The sequence below is a fragment of the Lepisma saccharinum genome, chromosome 3 (assembly GCF_977018435.1).
Source record: "Lepisma saccharinum chromosome 3, izLepSacc3.1, whole genome shotgun sequence".
NCBI lineage: Eukaryota > Metazoa > Arthropoda > Insecta > Zygentoma > Lepismatidae > Lepisma > Lepisma saccharinum.
This window is the reverse complement of record NC_139231.1, coordinates 48,759,340-48,780,232: the sequence shown is the minus strand read 5'-3', so window position 1 is coordinate 48,780,232 and position 20,893 is coordinate 48,759,340. Positions and strand designations below refer to the sequence as shown.

Genomic DNA, 20,893 nt, shown 5'->3' with positions numbered 1-20,893 from the left:
TCCTGTCTTCAAGCGAACACATTTATTATTGCGGCCTCCCCGATGGCACAGTGGTAGCGTCGTCGCCTTGTAATCAAGAGGTCCCGGGGTCGATACCCTGTGAAGGCATCCCACTTTAAACTGTATGTCCAGTCCCGATTAACCTTACTGTGCATAAAGTGGACTTAAAACACCAAATCAATTAATCAAGCAATCAAACATTTATTCTTGCCTGTGATGGGGATCGAGCCTGCGATTTTAATATAAATCCGGCGCAATAACTAACTACTCCCTACCAGCGGCATAAAAACATATTTTCTGCTGCATTGGAGGAATGACGGTACCGTCAATTTTCCTTACCATAACCACCGTAAAAAATAACCATGAGCGTTTTTAAAGTATTAACGGCCATTACATTGTTAAAGTAATTAATGATTCAGCTTTTAAAAATATATTTATGGTGCACACAACTGCAATTTATCATAATTATCAATCTAAATGGAGGGCCTCCCCGATGGCGCAGTGGTAGCGTCGTCGCCTTGTAATCAAGGGGTCCCGGGTTCTACACCCGGTGGAGGCACATGGCACAGTGGTTCGGATCCCACTTTAAACTGTAGGTCCAGTCCCGATTAGCCTTACTGTGCATAAAGTGGACTTAAAAAGCAACTCAAACTCAATCTAAATGGAATAGAAAGCAATCAAATTTGATTTTTTCCCCCTTGTGTCTCAATGCTGTACTATCTCCCGGCATATACGTATATTAACGATGGAAAACGTAGGGGATTTACTCGTCTCTACATAGAGTTCACATGGTCATATCTTCCATTCGGTTCTGGCTTGTGGAACCAGCGAGAGCTCATCTTTCATATGGTGGATATACTGCCCTCCTCACGAACAATAAATTACACATTAGGTGTAGTGACCGGACCTTTCAGCCGGGATGCAAACAGCATAATTTGTCCGGGAACAACGTGATCAGGTAATTCATTGTTGGAGAGAACAAGAATTGACTTAACGCAGCTGGACATCCCGAGGGCTTCTTGTTCATTGGGAGCAAGTGGTTTATAGCCTCGGTCTTCCTCCAGGAGTGGAACTATGGTCGCATGAGAAGTCGCCATCAATCAGGTGCACCCTTCAACGTCCGTCTGCTGTTTTTATGTATTTATCAAGCATTTTCCGAACCTTTACGCAGGAGGTGGCTTGGAAATCAGTGTTGCCAATGTTGGATACCAAACTCTCTCTGCAGAAATTTAAACTATTCCCTTATCGGCAAAACTGTGGATTTCCCCCCCTCCCCCTTAACCTTCATTTTCCAGTGTTGTTTTTTCCTTTTGGTGGAATTTTTATGTAATTTCTAGTGAATTTTTCTTGGTCTCTTCCAAGTGAATTTTTTCTGTTTTTATATATTCGAAAGAAAGTTCGTTTCAAGTGAAATTTTCCATAGTTTATATGTTTCGAGTTAAATATTTCGCGTTTTTGTTTTCTACGATTGAATTTTTCCCTGGTTCTTCTCCTTTCTGTAATTTTTCCCCAGGTTTTCCTGCTTTTCAAATGAGATTTTTCCATATTTGGAGTGAAATATTTGTTGCTTTTCTTCTTTCGAGTGAAATTTTCCTAGTTGTCATTTACCGCAATGAGATTTTCCCCTGGTTTTCCTTCTGTCAGAAAAATATTTCCTTGTTTTCTTCCTTTTCAAATGAATTTTTCTCGTTTGACTTTTCCGAGTGAAATTTGTCCTCATTTTAATTTTTTTTCAAGTGGATTTTTCTGGTGAAATTATATATCTGTAGTTTAGTATTTTTCGAGAGATTCCTTGTGCTTTGGCAACACTGGCGCAAAATCCTTGGGTCGGAAACGGCAACGGGTCTTGGAAGGCGAAGACGGCATCTCGCAGAGATTGGCGCACTGATCCTCTGGCCAGCTTCCAACCACCTTCAACATTGGCCAAACAAGCGGCGTTATTTATGACAGCGCCTTATGCACTACAACTCTATTCGCTTCGAAGATGACATAGCACCTTTCGTACCACGTGGTCCAGCACGAACCGGGTGGACAGGTGGCCAGAGTGGATGGAGGAATGAAAAAAACATGATCTTATAAGGGAGAAACCACGATGTTGTTGCATAAAATAATAACAGTGTTGTTGTGATGGACGTGGAAAAGGATTACAGCTGTGTTTCTTGCCTTCCGAGGAAGAGGAAACTAGGAAACAGCTGCCCACATCCTCCCTCGTGAGCGAAAGTGTGTTATTGTGTTTGGCTGTGTAATTTCGTCGCACTGGATTGTTGGTATAAGGAGCAATTGTGTAATGGCCATTAATTACGTTTCGCAGCTGATGGCGTACGGGTCGTGGGGGTTGTGCCCGCCTCCCCCACGGTCGAATAAGTAGAGAATGCCTTTTGTGGTAGGCTCTTAGAAGCAGACGTTCTTCAATCTGAGTACGGAACAGGGATAGTGGGAGGAGCGTGTGTTCGAACTCCACGGTTGGGCATCCTGATTGCCCCCTGTCCAGTCAGGCCACATGGCGCAGTGGTAGAGTTTCCGCCCTGTAATCAATGGGTTCCTTGTTCGATCCAAGTTTGAGACACATTGCACAGTAGTTCGGATCCCACTTGAAACTGCAGGTCCAGTCCATATCTGAGCATAAGTGTACTTATGGACCTTTGGTCTGCACCTGCAAAATATTTTTCTAAAAATTCCTCTCCTTCCAAGAAATTCCAAATTTATCATATTCCAATCTTGAATTGATATTGTTTACTTCGCTTTTCTCCCACTTTTGGCTAATCGCGAAGATAAGGATGAAATCGATGAAGAGAGAGACTCGCAAAGAACACCCATACTCAAGCAGAGATTCGAACTCGGGACCCCTGGCGTCCTAGGGCGCTGTGCTAACCATTTCGCTACGGAGGTCGGCTCCGAATCTTGAAAACATAAATCTGCTTGGATTTACTTCTAGACAATTCAAGTGAATCCTCATGTGATTTACTTTCGCTTTTGTCTACATATGATAGAAACTAGTCTTGGTGCCGAGAAATTGTTACACTTAGGCCTATCTCAGCGGTGACCAACCTTTTTTGGTTTGAGGGCTAATTTACATTTCAAGAATCACTGGCGGTCTGCTTATCTTATTAGACCTAACAACGAGAGCCTAAAAAAGGAAGCAAAGGTCCAATACCATAAAACTGACATTGATTATTTTATTTTATATGTATGTATGTATTTATTTAATTATTTATTTACTTATTTATTTATTAATCATCTTCGACTCTACGAGTTTCACTACCCGCGGGAACAACCCGCAACGGTTGTCTTTCAAAGAAGACAGACACACTTATCTTTCACCATAATAAATAAGAACACTTGCTCCCATTCACTATGATAGTGATAAGCCTTTGGTTTCTTCTTACCTGGTTCGCCCACGACTTGGCGGTTTGTAGCACGACTAAAAAACAGCTGACAGCAGCCTCACAGCGAGTTTACACTCTTACGATCGCAAACTTGCGACAAACGTCACAGCGTTCCACAGGGTTGCGAATAACTGCCTACTGGCCAAGTATTTTGTGCAATGTTGTGTCTAACAATGTAATTAAACCCCGGCCTTGTCGCTAACAACAATGTAGTGTAGGAGAAGAAAGCTTTCGATCGCCCATTGTTCAGTTGTTCAATAACGAATTGTTGGTTACTCCGAACGGAGAAGGCAAAGAATATTTACATTTTTTATGATTAATTATTATGTGATTCAACAAAGGAAGAAATTAACTGTTACAACATAGCTCTTTTCCTGATACAACAGTTGAAAATACAGAGAGGTAAGTCATAAAATATTTTGTGACTATGCATAATAAAATCCGTATAATATGACAGAGCACCACGGGCTACTGGTGGACAGCGGTCGACGCGTTGGCCACCCCTGGCCTATCTAGACAAGTGAGGCAGAGATTGAAATTATTCCTTAATCGGAAAAACTGTAGATGTCTGGGAAACGATTTTCGAGTGATTCTTTTCCTTGCTTTTATTTTTCGACTGAAAGATTTCTTACTTTTCGTGGAATTTGTCATGGTTTTTATTTATTTCGAGTGAAACTTCCCTACTCTTGCACATGCATTAACTATTGTCCATCCACTGCAAGAAAGAAGTTAATGTAAACAAAGCCATGTGACTTCTGAAAAATAGTTCCTCTCCTGTGTGTTAGTTCTGTGAATATGTTCGTACCTCATAATATAACATCCCTCGACTGCAATATTGAGTAATATTGCTTTACCACATGCACTATATTTCTATGCGCAATTGTAAATCGAACAACCAATAGTATTTCTCGGAAGCCAGGTGTATTTGTTTACATTGATTCTTTCTTACAGCGGACGGAATGCTCGACACTAAAGTAGCGTGTGAAAGTTGAGAAAACGATCAATTTATTCTGTATGCAGAAAGCGTGAACAGGCTCCCTCACTTTCGTCACCAACAAACAATACTTCAGCTTGTAATGAAGCAAGGATGAAGATGAAGAAGTGACCAGTAGCAGAGCGAGAGGAAGTGTAGCGATTGCAATGCAAATTACAGGCAGCACCTTCAATACAAGCCGCCGCACATCAGGGTCATAAAACGATATCCGCATCTCACCTTGGTCGGGCGAATTAACATAATGCATGTACGGGGACTTGGTGGGGGAAAATATCGTTGGTTTGTCCTCCACGAGATCAATCTGTGAGTCATCAACAGGCGGACAAATCCAGAGCTATAAAATATAAAAGGTCACACTTTAGTGCACCTCCTGATTGGCGTGGTTCTTTGTCCAGTGTCCTCCTCACGTGGCTGGTTTTATTGTTCTGACACCTGGAGCGTCATTTTAGATTCCTTGCACACAAAGAAAAGTTTGTTTGGAGTAACCAAAAAATAGTTCTGTTGAAATGGGCATGATGATTGTTCACCAAGACGAGGGCGAAATAATGGAGGGGGTGTCAGCAATGATCCCTATACTGCAACCACAGACAAAAGGACCTGCGCAGAACCGCGTATTCTGTGCATTGTACTCGCTCGTGTAGGGCGAGGAGTAGGGTGGAGCACGCTTTCTTGTGGCTCGAGTTGAACGGATGGAGGGGAAGATGCGCGAAGGCTCTTGGGCGAAGGTTCCTTTGTTTGTGGTCGCTCTGTAGCCACAGAGGTAAATTTTCATCCGTGCCAGGGAGCTTTTACCCCTCCATAAATAATAATCGCTATTTGTAACGAATATTTTCCGCATGTATAGTCACCGGCAATAAAAATGGGACACCTAGATCCTGAAATATTCGCTTTCTTGCAGGACGTTATGTGTGTTGCCTAATTGTAAGACGATAAGTGAATTTTAATACCAATATTTCAATGGCAACTTCTACCACCGCCATAGCTTTGTGCAACACACACAACGCCTTGCAGGGAAACATGTATTTCAGGATCTAGGTGTCCCATTTTTATTGCCGGTGACTGTACCTTGGTGACAAAAGTTCGTCTTGTTATTCGGTGTCTGAGCTCATTGCTACAATAAAGTTTAATAAGAGATAAGCGTGATATTGTGTGATGTTTTCGCGTGTAGCATAAGTCGTCAACGGTATCTGCTCTGCGCATGCGCAGCCTTTTCCCCCATGACGGTAGAGTACTTTTGATACACCCTGCGACTCCATACACATATAGATCCCCACTTTCCTCGCGATTCCGAGTCAATAATCTCGGACACAAGTCACTCCTTTCAGACGCCTCTGAGAGACACGCATGGCGGTCTGAAGTGTCGTGTTTATCTGAACGATCCATGACAGTCTGGGATCTTTTTTTCCCTCGTGTGGGCGGGAGAAGCAAAAGGCCTCTCGAGACGACCTACATGACAAAAACGGCCGGCCGACCGCAGTTTATTTATGCATTCCATAGGAGACATTTTCCAGGCCACGGCGCCGAGGACTCATGGGGTGACCAAAAGGGTCTCCGAAAATAGCTTCGGATCCAACCAACAAGAGTGCCTCTCCTTTCGCTGCCCTGATCGAGTATCCAGTTCTGTTTGGGGCACACGGCGTGTCTTGTTTCACTTCTCTTCGGTTCTTTATTCACTGGATAAGCGTCACTTATTCGTACCCACAGTTCAACCGCGATGTAGAGAAGATCCTGGCCAGCATTCTCCTTCTCCAAGGGCACTTCAAGCACCCCGCACATCCCCTTAAACTTTTCACGAACACACAATGTGTAATCATTTTACCTGTAAATTTCCCCTTCTAATTGAAAAGTCTTCATAAAACCCTGACTTCAATATCGCGCTCAGCGAGCTAGCTTTCCTATTTAGCTCAGCAAAGTATTGTGACTGAGGATGCGTATTTTTTTACCATCTGACTTTATTATTCATTTGCATTAGAACACATGCTTGACTGAGTCAGCTCCCGTGGTTGAGTGGTTAGCACATCGCGCTACGACGCCAGGGGTCCTGGGTTCGAATCCCGATCTGGGCGTGGATGTTTGTCAGTCATTCATCAATTCCATCATGTCATCACTTGTCCCCATCTTCGCAAATTTCCCAAAAGTTGCCCAAAAAGCGAAGTAAAATAAAGCAAATCAATCAATCACAGGCTTGACTGTTTTAAATTCATGTCGTTTCCAGCCTAGTAACGTGTTTTTATAGTGCTTATAAATGCCTAGTTTGAATAATCTTGCCAAAAAAAATGCCCAATTTTTGTATTTTTTTTGTTGCTTACTTTGCTTTGTTTCGCTGCTTTGCCTATCTTCACAGTACACGGTAGTTTTGTGTCCCTTTGTTGATTTTACTTGTCCACCATTCATCATTACCGTCACGATTACTCAATAGACACACGGAGAATTAAAATAGACACACGGAGAACTTCATGTCCCTTGCCTATATTGGTGCCTTTTTTGTTTTATAATTCATTTTAAGTGCCTATTTTCAAGTTTTGCAACTTTGTAGTGCTTAAAATTTCGCACCGTAATTATGATCAACAAGCATAGAAGAGGGTAGAACAGCGGAAAGGCTCATATCGATCGTGTTTTGTTGAGGCAAGTTGAACGCGAAGTTTTGCCTTACTATTTCTGCTGGTGACAGGCGTCGTCCTACGAATGCGGCAACTCTCAACTTGCAGCTGCGTAAGCAGATCACATGGTTCCTGCGCCGCCAATAGCAGGTTCCCTCACTTGAGTTGGGAGGCCGATTCAACTTATCTAGACCTTCTACCTCATTGATTATGCCAGAAAATATTGCGAAAGTGTGCAATTCGACTGTTTGCGGCTGACATCACCGTGGAGAAAGTGTTGCCTAGATATTTGTATTGAAGGATAGGCAAATCATCTTCAAGAGTGCTCCTAGGAAAAAATGGAAATGTTTCTTTGAAAGTCATTGTCTTTTCATAATTTTGCGTCGCTTTTCTGCAAATTTACGCTGGTCGCAACGATGATGATAAAGTGATGATCCGGTGAGATTGATGGGCACACACTCATTATCCAGGCCGGGAGTCTTCGGTGGCGAGATCGTGAGCCGATCACCCCAACGTACATTTCCACCGAGGTGGCTGATGTTTGCGTTACTTGTGCAATATTTTTATTTGCAAAAACAAAATCTGATTCTCACGAAACAAGAATGGTGGTTTTACTTTTCTCAAAAAACCACTAGCTTCGTGGGCGATAATTGTAATATGAGCATGGGGCGTAGAGTAGGTGTTGAAATTTATGTCTGTGTAACGTTACTCACTTGGTTAAGAGACGATAACACGTTACATAAGAGACGATAACACGTTACTTTTATGAGTAACTTTTAATGCTCGGCTCATGTGCCCCCTTGCATATAGCTTTGTCAGAAACAGTTATTCTAGACTCGCTTCATGGCCCTTGGATATATTTTTCTAGGAAACAGTTATACTCGGCTCGCCTCATATGGACTTTGGATATATTTTTATAAGAAACAGTTATTCCCGTCTCGTCTCATGTGGACTTTGAATATATTTTCCTACGAAACAGTTATTCCAGACCAGACTCGCCTCATGTGGACTTTGGATATATTTTTCTGAGAAACGGTTATTCCAGACTCGCCTCATATGGACTTTGGATATATTTTTCTTAAGAAACAGGTATTCCCGGTTCGCCTCATGTGGACCTTGGATATATTTTGATAAGAAACAGTTATTCCAGACTCGCCTCATGTGGACTTTGAATATATTTTTCTACGAAACAGTTATTCCAGACCAGACTCGCCTCATGTGAACTTTGGATATATTTTTCTAAGAAACAGTTATTCCAGACTCGCCTCGTGTGGACTGGATATATTTTTGTAAGAAGCAGTTATTCCAGACTCCCCTTGCATAATCCCTTGCATGTACTTTTTTCTGTGAATTGTTATTCCCGGCTCACCTCATATGGCTCTTGGATATATTTTTGTAAGAAACATTTATTCCTCTTATCACGTTTTTTTTTTTTTATCAACAAGAATTTCGTACGTTGCAGTTTCATTGGAACGTACGATCGTAACTGTACCAATCAGCAGTCGCCGTGGAGGAAAACAGAGATAAAAGAAGTCTCCTCCAGGCTTTTTCCCCTTCTCTCTCTCTCTCTCTGTAACCCTTCCACTTCACAGAGGACTCTCCCGGTCCTTAATGGCTGATTCAATTAGATGCGCTGGCCTGACGAACTCTGGAGCAACTCCCTCGTGGTTCGAAGGCTTGTTATGTTCCAGCAAGCTCGGCTTTCCAGGTTCTCCAGCCGCTGGAAAGGGGGAAAGGGGTGAGTGCTGCCTCGTATGAGCTTGTCACAGTGGACCTTGCGAGGCGGGTTGCCAGTGGCATCCTCATAAGCCTAAATCTCGTCATGTGTTGATCCGCATGTGTGATATACCATTTTCAGTCCTCTACTTTCACTGCCCTGTAAAGATACAGTTCCCACCACTGCGTGGTCTGTCGTATGATGACAGTTTTTGGCAGCCACCGAGACAAATAACGGACACAGCACGTGCTTTGTTCTCGACCAATCAGAACTCACCGTTCTCTTTACGAGGAGAATTTGAACACCTTGTTGCCACATTCACAGCCGGGGGGGGGGGGGGAGAGGCAACTGAAACAGATGGCGAAATGAATTTGCTCTCTATCACTGATATTATTTGATTGCCCTTTCGAATGACTAGAAACTGGACCCCCCCCCCCCGCCTCCCCATTGATTTTTTTTTTTAAATAGCGCATTGATTATAGCCATGTTTAGGCAATGGCAGGGGCCGTAGACCCCATCGTCCCTACCGTTTATACACGCCTATATCCTACCTTCTATAGGCCTGCTTTCATGGCGGAGTGGTTAGCACGACACGCTACGAAGGGATCCGGGTTGGAATCTTGGCCTGATCATGGGTGTTTGTGAGTGTTCCTTCATCAATATCATATCATCACTCATCCTCATCTTCGCGATTTGCCAAAAGTGCCAGAAAAGCGAAGTAAAATAAACCAAATCATTCAATCTTCCCTCTATCTTTTCTTTGTTCCCTGTACTCTTTTCCTACCCTGTACTTGATCTCTCCGTTCTTAATTTTCAAACGGTTTTAGTATCTTGAAGCCTAATTGGTCCTAGCCTTCACACTAAAATTGGAGGAATCGGATTCGCAGCTTCTCCACCCCAGCTAAGATGTTGCTACATTAATTCGAGACGTGGTTGTGAGATGCGTATATGGACTTGGAGTAGCCATTGAGGCAAGACTGTTAAACGTGGCCTTACTATCGCCCAGAGCCGTGTCGAGAGGATAGGTTTTGGGGATGCAGTCCACCGAAATACGTGACATCATAGTTCTAAAATAAAGCACCTGAAATTAGATTTTTTTCTAATTTCTGTTATACAAAAAAGTAATAACACTCGAAATGATTGTATTGAAGTAGCGATGAGCATTGTGGGTAAGGGAGCAAAGGATGCAGCAAGAAAAATAATGGAGGGAAAAAAAGTATCTGGTGCCTAGAAGCCGAGGCACCTGGCAACAGTGGCTCTTTCCCTTCGGTTTGTTTACGCTTCATGCAACACTGCCGCGAAAGTTACGACCACCGAGGGCGAATCTGGTCAAGCCTCTCGCCTGGGCGAACTCTCCGGCCCTTTTCTTTGCCCGAGAGTTTCCTCGCGGCTACGGAATAACTGTTTTCCTCAGATGAGCATCATCGCAGCATCCCTTCGGAATATCCCACCTTGCTCGCTGTTGTTTGCGGGTTGAGGTTGGCCTCCGCGAAAATACCTGCTCCCCCACCTCCTGTTCTCGTTGCACGCTCGAGATGGAAACTTCCGCCTCCTGATCATCTCCGGAATGAATATTTGCCGTCTGGAAACTCAAATATCCATCTCGACACGTAGCAACTGTTTCTTGCGAACCAAAATGTATTAAGATGGCTTTCGGCAGAGCAGGTTTTACTTCCTCGAAAATCCAGGCATTGCGGTGGTTGTGCGCTGCATAACGTGGGGACGTCTAGTGCCACCACGACGCTATACTCGATGACAAGTGATGTAGAAGCTGAATGTGCCGCTATAATTCCGCCGTCCTAGGAACTGGTGTCCATTCACAGCGCAGAAAGGTTATTTTGACAAAATCCTGTTTCCCTGCTAGCTGCTTCGGGGAGAAGGGCTTTTAATGTTGCCGTTTCTTGACCAAGCACTAGGTCTAATTGGTTGTTTCGCCACGTCAACAGAGGGTCACTGCCATAAAGACTGTCTCCGCGCCGGACCCTAGGCCGTCCCGGCTATGGTTTTACTGCCATGTTAGTTTGTCACCGAGTATAGTGTACAGAGGCGATAGTCAACTCCTGTAGTTGACTTTGAACCGAGCAAAGCCCGTGAACCCCCCCCCCCCTTTTCCCCTCTATCCTTCTGGGTGATAATCTATGAATACCCGGCCCGTTACCTTGAATTTTCCATCGCAGCTCACCTAACCTTATCAATTTAGCTTTTGCGTTCATGTTTTTCTTGCTACGTAAAAAAAGAATCCCGGAGCGTCCCTTCCAGCTCGGGGAGACTAATTACGTCAGCCCTGTCAAAAGTGCCGCCTAATCGGATCCAGTATGACAAGGAGCAAGAGTTAATTAGTCCGCGGAAAAGAGTGCAATGATGTATGTGCACGGGGCCGCGTGTGAGTGTGAAGGAGCGACCAGGCACAGCCAAGAGCAAGCGACGAGAGAGAGAGAGAAAGAAGGTTCCATCACGAGCAGTCGCGGACGAGAAAATCAGGAAGAAAACTCTGCAGCTGCGGGTTTTCAGACCGCCCAGATGGATGGCCTGTCTCCATTATATGAAGTCGCAGGAGAGGTTTTTTCTTCTTGCTCTGCCAGCATCCTCTTGGGTCTCCCATCCCTAGCGCAGTCCCGGTGCTGAAATAACACTTGATCCCGGTCTGTGGACTGTAGGAAGAATAGCTGTGGTATATTCAGCCTCACTCCTGTTATTCAACGTAATCGGCTAGTCTTGGCTTCCAACTATGGATGGTGAGGAAGCCTCTCTTGTTCCCGATCTCATATTGTAAATGTCTGTCTTCTTCTGTTTTTATACACCTGTCAAAATGTCGCTTTTCTGCTTATTAGGTTAATCGCAATAACGAGGTTAAGTGATGAACTGATGAAGTGAAAAAACACAACGAAACATCCACCGTTTGAACTAGTACTCAGACTTCGCAGCACGTTACACTAACCACTCCGCCACGGAGACAAACCTGTCTTCTTCTCCGTCCACTTATTGTAACATTGATTGAGTTTGTGTGTTAAGTCCATTTTATGCACGGTAAGGCTAATAGGGAATGGACCTACAGTTTAGAGTGGGATCCGAACCACTATGTGCCTACAACAGGAATCGAACCCGGAACCCCTTTATTACGAGGCGATGACGCTACCACTTATTAGAACAAGCTAACAACAAAGTTTTTCTAAACTCTGTGACGCAACAGACTTTTCAGGAGCCAAGGCCTGCCAAGCGACTTTTCACTGGGTAATACGTGGTCAGCAATGCGAATCCCATTCCGCCAGGGACAGAACCAGTGCACGAAGTGAGGAGGGGTGGTATCCCCTATCTAGCAAAATTCTCCAAAAGCATCCTCCAGTCTTCTCATTGTCACCATGTTAAACCATAGGAGCATCTCCTCAGATAACCCCAAGGTTCGACCAAACATCTGTTATATTACCAGTGTCTATTAAATATGGAAAATTTCCACATTCGATTTAAATCTTTACAGATACGGATAATACACCATTGGTGACTAAAGAACTTCGGGCCCAACGGATAGTAAAATAGCAATTTTCTTGCATTGTCTAATACAAGTTTTCATAGTAAATTCTGTAAAAGTAAAAACACCGTAAACTTATTATTTCACACCAAAATATTACCATATAGTAGTGAAACCCTCAATTTGTTAATTTTTTATTGAAAATTATGTCATTTAATGTCAAAATCTTGAACTAAAAGCTTTGTAAACATCAGGTGCTGCCATCTGTAGGCAGTGATTTTAATTACGTCGTATTATGACACGCCGTCATCTGGTAGTGAAATTTTGAACTACGTCATGTGAATGCAAGTGACACCATCTCATAGTGAATGTTTGTACTAAGCAAGGTTTTGGTGCATGTGCTGCGATCTGGTGGCGAAAGTCTGAATATGTTTCTCAAGTGCTGCTGTCTGGTAACAAGCGCTTGAACTACACCTTTATTGCTATTGTTTCCATCATGTAGAGAAAACATGAAGTACATCACGTGAATGACACAATCTAGTAGTGAAAGTTTGAACTAAATTAAATATTGGTGTATGTACTGTCATCTGGTGGATATAGTCCTAAAATAAGTTCTTCAGTTTATCAGATATAAAGTGATACTATACGGTGTTGGAAACGTGAACTACATCATATTAATGGCAGTGAAAGATCGAACTTCATCAATTTTTCAAGTACAAAGTTCTGCTACCTGCTGTTATCTGGTGACAAGAGCTTGAACTATGTAATTTTTTTATTGCGAGTGTTTGCCATCTGGGGAGTTAGACCTTGAACTACATCACGTTGATGACGAACAGTGGTTCTGGTCCCACTTTAAATTGTAAGTCCAGCACCGATTTGAGTTTTCAAGTCCACTTTATTCACAGAAAAGCTAATCGGTACAGGACCTACAGTTCAAAGTGGAATCCAAACCACTATGAGCCTCCACCGGCTATCGAACACGGGTGCCCCTTGATTAGAAGGCGATTTCATTACCACTACGCTATCGCGGAAACTCCTCCAGCACCGATTTGCCGATCTGAACATGAAGTGGACTTTAAATAATCTCTTTACTGAGAGATGTGAAAGGATTGAGGCTTGAAATCACATTTAGACATTGCCTTCAGGGTTATTCTTATATTAGAATATCATTGTCGGCGACAAGCACAGATTTCCACATAAATCACAACTCATTTACCGTTTTTCCACATATAACATCAGAAACACGTGAAGACCCTCCATAGCAACCAAATGTCTTTTATTCCTTCGCTTCAGAACGAAAAAGGAGACCTCTTAGATTTCTTCTTTCGATAAGAGGAGTTGTTCATCAGGTGTTCTAAGTTTCGGACAACACGGTGGCTATAAAGAGAATATAAGGGAAAGTAATATACAATGGGTCAATGCATTAAATGTTTTAGAACACACATTGCATGAATATTGCAAATAGCATTTTTCAACATTGAACAATTCAGGACCAGAAAAGAGATGAGGATAAATTAAACAGGAGAACGTCATTAATACGCCACTGAAAGTCAACAAAGCTTTTTTCTAAAAAATAATTGAGAAGCTTTCCGACGTGGCAAGTGGACTTCATGTAAGAAAGATAAAGAAGAAATTTGAACAAAAGGGTAAATAACCTCAGTGCTGAGGCATCCATCTTGTAATTTTAATTGTCAAACTTTAAATTGGTGCTCCTTATCACATCTCTCGAATTCGGGATTTAGTGGTGCCACAAACTGATAATAGAGACAAGTCTGAGGCATTCTTAGGAAATGCCCTAAAATTCTGTACAATACCTCAGAATTCCCTCTGGTATATAATTTAGGTATTTTCCTGTTCTGCGAGTTTAAAATATTGAAGGTTTCTACGGCTGAGGTATGTACTTGGTAATAGATATTACATCAGCCTTCGTAATGAAGCTTCAATGAGAGCTGTCCATACTTTACCCGTGGGAAAGCATCATCCACTTTGAAAGGCCGTGCAGTTTTTTGTTGGTCCTCCTCCTCCATCATCTCGTCCTGTGCATAGTGTGATTTCGCTTTTCCACGACGAAGATTAAGGAAAGCGGAAAGTGCATCCTTACGAGGATGTAGCCTCCTTTCCCACACCGCGATTACAGCTGTTACGAAACGTCGTTGTTTTGCACCGGGCGCTTAATTGCGGGTTCCCAAAACGGAGCATTAACCATTCATCGTGGAAGTCTCTCGGTAGCCACCCGCCCCCACCTGCTCGCAGGACCCGAATTAGTGACAACGGAGGCGGGGTCGGGAGTTTAGGCTCTTTGTTCGGAGACAACGAAGCTCGGAGCAGAAGAGCGTTATTAAGCACAACAGTACCGAGGTAATTGCATCTTCATGTCGCCACAAATTCCGCTGCGTAATTCGGAAGCTGCGTGTACCATAATAAACGCCACGTCCTGTCCTGAATCCTCAATTCGGTTCTCGGCTGCGTTGTCACCACCAATCTGTGCAAATAGGCATATCATACCAGGGTGTAATTTGGGAAAACGATTCGATTCTGTAGACACTGGTATTAATTCAGATGGGTGATTTTTTTCTGCCCCTTTGCTCCACTCGCAACCGACATCGGTGATGACAAAGTCGGTCGACGTAAGTGGTATAATCTAAAGTCGAAGGTTTCTAGATGATATTGAATCTGTCTCCTCGCATTTTTTTCTCCCCTCAGCTCCTCGCCCACTTTGCATTTCCACGTGGTATTTACATCGATTTCCAAAGTCTGTGATTATTGCCGAGATGGGCCTCGTCTTGATTACGGTCCACCACTAGAATGATGAGGAGTGTCGGTGATTCGCGTCGGATGATAGGAAACGCCCACTCGGCCGGGAAAGGACATCGGACGTATGCAGAAAGAAATCGGGCGAGGGGACGCCGTCCCGTTTGTCCCTCCTCCGAAAGAGTTCCCGAATCCGTATTATTAAAAGCACCCCCGATCAGGTAAAAGAGTAGAGATAAAGAAAATTGTCGCATTTGCTTCCAAATTCTGGAACCGCTCACTCTCAGAAGTGGTGGAAGCTGTAATAATCTTCGGCGTTCGCTTCGAACGAGGATTGGGAGAGATGATTATTTTCGGTGCCTTTTTTTTTGCCCACTATTCCACCCTCCCCTCGAAGTGGTCTGGGGTTAACCTATCAACATCTGTGCCTCTTTTTTATCCCCTGTCTTTTGCCAAACCTTATAATTTTGTTCATCACGATTTTCAGCTGTAACAGCAGGGTCCGTTCTCTGTTCACGACGCCCCTTAATCTTTTAATAGTCTCAGGATTTGATGGCCTAAAACATGTATCTGTTACTCCATTGAAACAGTCCGCGAGGACATTGAAACTACATTACACAGTTCATCCAAATGTAGTATTATCTTAATGCTACCTTCTTACTTCAATCGATGTTGCTGAACCTGATCAGTCCCTGCATGCGTGAACATGTGCTACCGGTGTAGACATTTACTGAGAACTGTTTCTATAAGATGAATTTCCACAGAGGAGAAAATAGAGCTGTGAGCTTCCTGTTCGTGCACCGCACTGTGACTTACTTCAGTGTAGGGCAATACGGATAACTGTGGATGGGAAAAATTAAAGAAACTTAGTGTACAATCTCAGATAAATGGGGGAAATGAAAGAAAATGGTTAGCGAAAGTAAAGAAGGAATTATATATAACGTAGGGCTCTGGTAGATTTTGGAAAAAGGAAAGTAGATAGGGAGATTAATATTCGGTTGATAGGGGTCATACGTAGCAGATTGGAAGACGCCGGAATGTGGCGTAGAAATATCTTTGACATCGGCAAGGATAAGGATAAGGACAGGGAATGTTGAAGGAGGAACTATGTGGGCTTATGGGTGGCAAAGGATAGATCAGCATTGACCCGGTTCAGACTGCAGGATGGGCACAAATCAAACGCAAGCAGGGGGACAAAAGCGTAGAACGCACCGTTATACGGTGAAAAAGAAGAGGCCAAATTTCACATTTCCCTTCAATGTAAAAAACAGAATAAAATTTATTATGGAGATATATGAATCTAAAATAAATAGAAAAATGAAAATCATTATGAGAAGGGAGACGTCGATGGGGGAGGGGAGGGGAGATGCAAATAAGATGTGTGGGATTTTTTTACATTAGGTTTGGACAAAGAGGGCGAAGTAATAAATTCTATGCCTGTAGCTAAAAACATAGGATACATGGTCCTTCCTTACGGCATTTAAGAGGCCATATCATGGGCAGCAGAAAAACAGACCTTCATTCAGAACACTTTTACTCGAAAACTATTTGAGGCATTTGAATGAGCTTTGTGGTGAATTGATCAGAAAGGATGAATCTTAACAGTGATTATCGAATTTTTTTTATCACTTCCATATTTTAATAGATATTAGCTGTCAAATATCTCAGTTTTTGGATCGGCGTATAGAGCCCGATTCTAAGTTACTGTAAAAATTTAACCTTGCAAGCCTTTCTTGCATCCTTCCTGAGTAAACTGATTTTTTTATTTTTCAAATTGAGAGGCCCGTTGTGACAATACGCCATTGCAAACATTGACATGCATTTTCAAACACCTTTGAGAATGGCTTTATTCGAGCCATAGCGGGGCTGGCCATCGGCTGGCGGGGTTATGTTCAAGTCCTACAAGTTCAGCCGTCTGCCGATAGATGACTCTGACCAGGTTTTATTACTGTGGGCGTGGCTTGGATTACTTCTTCTTCTACCCTTGGCATCGTCTTTTCCCTTGGGGGCGGCTTTTGACCGTGCTCCGACCATTTCGGAAAATCCAAAGTTGATTTCCTTCACCCGGCTGTTTTTTCATTGTGTTTCATTTGTCTTATTTCTATTTTCCAAAAGAATAAATACATTAATACAGAGACTGTTCCAATTGAATCTTACATAAATTATGGCAAAATTAAATTTGTAAGTCAATTACATGCTCAAATAGGGTAATCGGGACTGGGGCTTCAGGATACAGTGGGATCCAGACCACTGTGTAGTTCTACCGGGGATCGAACCTGAGACCCATTGAATACAGGGCGAGATAATTACTACTAATTTCATCAAGGAAACTCAAGGACTTATTTGGGGAGGGGTCTGGACCCCTCCCTAAGAAAGACTTACCAAGTGCAAAAATTAAATAATGAAAATATATTTGTGTAGCATTTATTACATAATCGATGGTTATAATTTCCTTTGAACTTATTGATTGATTTGTTGTTTCTAAGTCCACTTTTTGCACAGAAAGGCTAATCGGGACTGGACTTACAGCTTAAACTGAGATTCGAACCACTACTTGCATCCACCGGGTATCCAACCCGGGATTCCTTGATTACAAGGCAACGACGATACCACTGCGCCATCGAGGAGGTCCACTCTTTGAACTTATTGGAAGAAAGATTGGAAGTAGGGGGCTCAGAAGGACAGTACCAATTACCAAAGACTTATGCTTGCACGCTACTATTTATAACAATATGCATAAAATATTAATCAGGAGTTTACTTTTCGCTAACCGGATCTAACATTCTCTATTATTCAATAAATATTCAATTCTTCATCAATTTGAAATGAATTTCTTTGCCAGGGCACTTGTTTTTTATGCAAATTATGCCGATCTTAACTACAGGTAAGCTAGATAATGAATACGTGCTGTTATCCGATCTTTTTACCTATTTATGTGATAATAATATAATTTTAACTTAAACATCATGTTATTATTATTATTCCTGACACAATTGGTTCGGTGTATTTCTAGATACGTGCCTTGGGAGGCCATACAGAAATTACAGCGAAAGGAAGTGATACAGTCGGGTGCTCTTTCAAACTCTAAATCTTGTTCTTGTCCCAAGTTATGTAAACGCTCTCTCGTTTTCGTCTCGATCTCTGAATATAATTTCAATTATAGTCACATTAACTTCAATGCATTTTAAAAATACAATTTGTGTCTACACAAAGAACACGCTTGGGCAATACATTCACATTTAGAGAACACCGATCTATTTCATAAAGAGGTAAGACAACTATGCTGAAGGTAGATATTTAAATTTTAAATATAATTCCCTGCACATTCAATTATACTATATGTAATGTTATGTTATAATAATGGAACCTACATCTTGCAATTTTTTAAATTCTAGTTTCATTAATATTTTACTTTGGATATTATGTGAATACATTAATCGTGATGGAGGGAGAAAACACATCGGAACGACAAGTGACCGGCGACACGTGTCGCTTGAGAATTTCACCAATCGAGCATAGGCATGTGCGGTCTGTCATGCCGCTACGGTGTGAAACGTTGCTGCTGATTTGCTCGTTCCCAAGCGACATATGTTGCTTGTCGCTTCGGTGTGAGTTCTCCCTAAGAGAGCGAGTGACAATGAATTCAATTACATCTTCATAGCTTGTTCATGACTGAAAAAAGCTACTCGTGTCGCATGTCGCTCGGACTGGGACTTTCTCTCAATATCGTGTATCGTGTCGACTCGGTTTGTTGTTCGTGCATGTTTTGCTTTAAACTGTATAGGCTCTTGTTGCTTGATGTGAATGTTCCGTGTTGCTTGGGAACGAGCCAGTCAACAGCAACGTTTCTCAATGTAGCTGCAGACCGAAGTGACAAGCGACACATACCTCTAGAGCAGTGGCGTGCCCAGGATTTTCGAAAGGGAGGGGTTAAGTACACTTTTTCTGGTAGTCAGCTCTCATTTTGCCATCTTTTCCTACCTTTGATGTTCTTTTTTTAGGAATACTGGACCAAAAGGGGGGGGGGTTATAACCCCCACCAACCACCCCCCTTGGGCACGCCACTGCTCTAGAGAACAATCCAATCAACAGCAACGTCTCACACAGCTGTAGAATAACATGTCACACAAGCCTGCGTTCAATTGGTGAAATCCTCAAGCGACACGGATATTTCACACCGTCTAAAGCAAAATATTCACTGTGCATGCGCGAACAACAGGCCAGGGCGACACGATGGACGGTATGAAAGATAACTCAGTCCTAGGGACACACAAGCAACAGACAACACAAGCTGAACGGTTGATTGCGTTTATTACTGAGAGCCAGTTACCAAGAGACACGTGTCGCTTGTCGCGTGTTGCTTCGATATCAAATATCCCTAAAAGTAAGCAGCTTTTGAAGCACAGTATGAATAGTTAGTAGGTAAACAGCAGTGACAAAACATATGATTGATTGATTGATTGATTGATAGATAGATAGAAAAAATTGCCTATAAATCCGCACCCTAATCATAACTTATTAAACATATCAAAACATATTTTTCATTCATCAATTTTTTACGCTTACAATAACCTCTAATTATTACTAAATCAATTTTTGTATTTTCCATCTAATATCTTATTATATTTAGCTCTTGCCAGTAGGCACTTTATCTTCTTATGTATATATTTTTTTTGGCCTCCATCTCATCAGACTTATCATTCATTAATTTCCTCAATTATCTCATCCAACTTTTTTTGTATTTCCACCCTTCTACATAAGAGTTGTAGCTTTCCTAAAGGTAAAAAGGTAAAGCGTTCCCCTGTGCATAGCACCACGCCATGAAGGCGTATAGGGGGTGTGGGGGTAACGCCCCACACTTTCTTGATCCTGTCGTAAGTGGGGGTGATGTGATCATTTACCCCCCAGGGTTTCCCCCAGGTACCCATGTTATTCGACGCTGGGTGGGCGCCGGGGCCGCTTCCACCGTTAGAAAAGTTCCCGGATTTGAACCGGCCGGGGATCGAACCCGGGACCTTTAGCATGGTAGTCAGACGCGTTACCGACTTTTTTTTTTTTTTTTTTTTTTTTTTTTTTTAAACGTGATGTAAATTTATTTCGAAGTCCAAGATCTGTACCAGCATATGAAATAAAAACTAGAGACTAATGATGAAATACTAAAGAGATTGATATTAGGATTAGTTGCAATACAAGCGATATATGCATCAAAATTCACAGAGAAAACAGTGGAATAACTTATCAAAAATCCAATTTTTAATGTCCCGAAAAATCCAGAAATATCTCTAAACAAATCAATAACTCGGAAACTGGGAGAAACTTAATAGCCCAGTCAATAAAGATTTTATAATAATATAACCCACAGCTCTACAGCACCTTGACGGGCCTTGGCTTACCTACCGACTGCTGGTCTCTCTCCCACACTGTTCCTCCGTCACCTGTTATAGCGTGGAGGTCTCAGACCAGTGTTGGGGTGACGGGCGATCAGCCCGACGAACCCCCAGCCGTTATTGTAGGTCTTCTTGACCAGGTTATGCTCACTCACTCGGAGCTTCCCAATTTCCTCACGATGGTGGGTTGCCACCGGCCCTATACGTAGGCCGAATAAATTCCGACCAGAGCCGGATTCGAACCTACGCCGTCCCGCAGCGAACGATCTCAAGACGAGTGAACGCCTTAACCCGCTTTTTTTTTTTTTATTATTTCCTTTACTATTTACATCTGATTATAACAAACTTTTCATGATTACTATACAGGTTTTACATACTAGGATATATTACATTTAGAAAATTTGCATAGACATTGTTCTTTTTGTTTGCCGACATATTTTGAAATGTGTGCCTTAAATAATGCACAAATTGTTCATGAAAGTCAACTTGCTGATAAGTAGAGGCAAACCAAGCATATTGCCCCAGTAACCACAATACACTGTTCTGTTTCTTTTTAGGGAAATAACTAAAATTGGGAAACAGAAGATGATCA

The 20,893-nt window shown here is 42.5% G+C and overlaps 1 protein-coding gene across 5 annotated transcripts in view; it reads left to right on the top strand.

The window, feature by feature from the left end:
* LOC145985016 (zinc finger protein basonuclin-2-like) overlaps nucleotides 1-20,893 on the top strand; it is a 388,343-nt gene that overhangs the window by 352,750 nt on the left and 14,700 nt on the right. The gene's annotated exons all lie outside the window — the stretch shown is intronic.